Below are 3,251 nucleotides of genomic sequence, written 5' to 3' on the forward strand. Positions count from 1 at the left end.
CTGTGCATGGGGTCGCTATGAGTCGGTTCCGACTCGATGGCACCTGACAACAACAACCCATTTCTGGTGCTATCTAACAGTTTTCCACTGTTATTCATAAGCTTTTCAGGGACTAAACATTCAGAAATAGTCTGTTTCTCCTTTTCCTTAGTCTGTTTAATCTGAAATCTAAATTGAAACCTGCCCACCATACGTGACCCTGATGGTATTTAAAATACAAATGGCATTGCTTCAAGCATAACAACAACACTCAAGAAAACACTATATAACAAACTGACAGATGAGTGGTGGCAAATAATCTGAAAAGCTGGGTTATATGAAGAAGACTGTGGCATCAGGATAGGACAAGGACTAATTAAAACCTGTGATGTGTAGATAATACAACCTTGCTTTCTGAAAACGAAGAGAGTTTAAAATAGTAATGAAGATCAAAGACCACAGACTTTGCTATGGGTTGCTCCTCAATGTAAAGAAAACAAAAATTCTCACAATTGGATCAGTAAATAACATACATAATAAATGGAGAAAAGACTGAAGTTGTCAAAGGCTTCATTTTGATTGGAATGACCATCAACACTCATGGAAATAGCAGTCGAGAAATCAAACGACATATTGCATTAGGCAAATCTGGTGTACACTGTGGATTGGTACAGTGGCAGCAGCAATGGGCTAAAGCATAGATATGACTGTGAAGTTGGCAGAGAACCAGATGGTATTTTGTACTATTGTGTATAAGGTTTATAAGGTTGCTATGAGTTGGTACAGACTCGATGACACCTAGAAACACAGGAAGAAGCCCATCATAGTTTTAGTCTAGAGACATTTATGATACTAAGGCAGTATCAGATTATTCACTAAGCAAGGTAAGCACAGGCTTGCTTATAATGAACAGATTTTTAAGTAAGTACAAGTAAGCAAGTGCTTACCATGGTTTCTGGTTACTGTTCCTATCAGGGATTGTAAACTTGAAAAGAGGCTTTGATTCTGTAGGAAAGTGCCATGATATTGGGCAAGAGGCAGATGCCAGCCATGCCTTGAAGCAGAATCTTTGATGTGAAAAAAATTGTGAAATTGTTCACTAAAGATTAGTAAGTAACATAAATAAGTATGTGATCTACCCCTCCTCAAAGGTAAAGACAAATAGTTTTCACATGAGAAGATAAGGGTTCAGAACTTCCTGTTTTAGCTCAGACATGTAAATAACTTGCAAGTCTTCATGTCCTTTAGATGAATAAAGGAAGCACTGAAATTCTCATCAGAAACCATTGAAAAAAAAGTGAGTAGAGCAAAATATTTACAGTGTAGAAAGAAAAAAAAAAATCCAATAAAACTATTCTTCAAAAGTAAAATAATATTCATTCTAATAAAAAATGAATAAATTCATTGCCAAAAGAAAGGTCTGACTAGAAACATTTAAAAAAATTCTTCAGCGATAAGGACAATGATGTGTTTGTATATCAAGAAAGAGCATTGCAAAAGGAATACATAAAGGTAAAAAAAAAAGTTATTTTTAGTTTGTCTAACAGATAACTGTTTTTTTCCTGAATAATAAATAACAATTTATTGGGTGATTATAGTATGCAGATTAGGGAAAAGAATAAAGGGAGGCCAGAGGCAATGGAGGGAGACGAGAGACTATCCAATTACAATGTTCCTGTACTACCCATGAAGTGGTATAGTGATATTTGAATGTTTGTGACATTGTGGGTTAATGAGCTGGGCTGCAAAGTCATTTTGAACTGTAAAATCAGTGGTTCAAGCACACCAGCTGCTCCTTGGAAACCCTATACAGGGTCACTATGGGTCAGAACTGACTCAGCTACACTTAACAAAAGCAGCAACATAGATAAGTACTGATGATTAGAATGCAAAGGTAGGAAACAAATAGGAAGGATCAGTAGCTGGAAAATAAGGCCTATTATTAGAAAGGATGCTGGAGTTAATCATGATAGAATTTTGTAAGACCAATGGCTTCTTCATTGAAAATGCCTTTTTTAAGTAGCATAAGAGATGACTGTACACATAGACCTCGCCAAATAGCATGTACAGAAATCAAACTGACTACACCTGTGGAAAGAGATAATGGAAAAGCAAAACAATGGGCAGACTGTGGAACAGACCAACAATTGCTTGTATGCAAATTCAAGCTGAAATTGAAGAAAGTGAAAAGAAGCACAGAAGAGACAAAACAATGATCTTGAACATATCCCACCTGAATTTAGAGATCATCTGAAGAACAGATGATGCACTTGACACTAAAGACTGAAGACCAGACGAGTTGTAGTATGACATCATAAGCATCATTCAGAAAGAAAGCCAAAGGTCATTAAGAAGGAAAAGACCAAAATGGATGTCAGAAGAGACTCTGAAACTTTCTCTCCAACATAGATATGCTAAAGCAAATGGAAGAAATGAGGAGGAAAAGAGCTGAAAAGAAAAATTTAAAGGGCAACTCAAGAAGACAAAGTCAAATAATATAATGAAATGTACCAAGACCTGAAGTTAGAAAATCAGAAGGGAAGAACACGTTCAGCGATTCTTAAGCTGACAGAAAAATCCCATTTTTTCAATAATTCTTGGCCAAATGGAGCATCAACAATGCCCTAAGGCAGAATCAGCCCATCCGCTTTGACCAACTGATCACCAACATGAAGAACAACTACGAGCCCCGCCTTAACGGCAAGTTCACCTGCAAGGTGCCCGGCCTCTACTACTTCACGTATCACGCCAGCTGTCGCAGGAACCTGTGCGTGAACCTTGTCCAGGACCGGGAACTCACACAGAAAGTGGTCACCTTCTGCGATTTCATCCATAGTACCTTCCAGGTCACCACAGGTGGCATAGTCCTCAAGCTGGAACAAGAAGAGACAGTGTTCCTGCAGGCCACTGACAAGAACTTCCTGGTGGGCATGGAGGGTGCCAACAGCATCTTCTCGGGGTTCATGCTCTTCCCGGATATAGAAGTGTAACCCAGGGGCACTGATACATAGCCCACCAGCCTGCACCCCACAAATAATATTCACTTCATCCCCCACACCTAACACTCCACCCCACTTTGCTGAAGAAATGATTAAATAAACTCTTTTAGGACCAAAAAAAAATTTTTAATCCTTTCAATACTGAAGGATTCTAAGAGCAAAAGATTGAATGATGCAGAAAACATCAAAAGAAGATTCAAGGTATGCATAGAGTCACTATACCAAAAAGAAAGAGTTGATGTTCAACCTTTTCAAGAGGCAGCTATGATCAAG

At 38.2% G+C, this 3,251-nt stretch overlaps 1 pseudogene; it reads left to right on the forward strand.

Annotated features, from left to right (window-relative positions):
* Positions 1–2,576: 2,576 nt before the first annotated feature.
* LOC102812068 lies at positions 2,577–2,969 on the forward strand (annotated as a pseudogene).
* Positions 2,970–3,251: the final 282 nt, after the last annotated feature.

Source organism: Chrysochloris asiatica, unplaced genomic scaffold, assembly GCF_000296735.1.
Source record: "Chrysochloris asiatica unplaced genomic scaffold, ChrAsi1.0 scaffold00011, whole genome shotgun sequence".
Taxonomy (NCBI): domain Eukaryota; kingdom Metazoa; phylum Chordata; class Mammalia; order Afrosoricida; family Chrysochloridae; genus Chrysochloris; species Chrysochloris asiatica.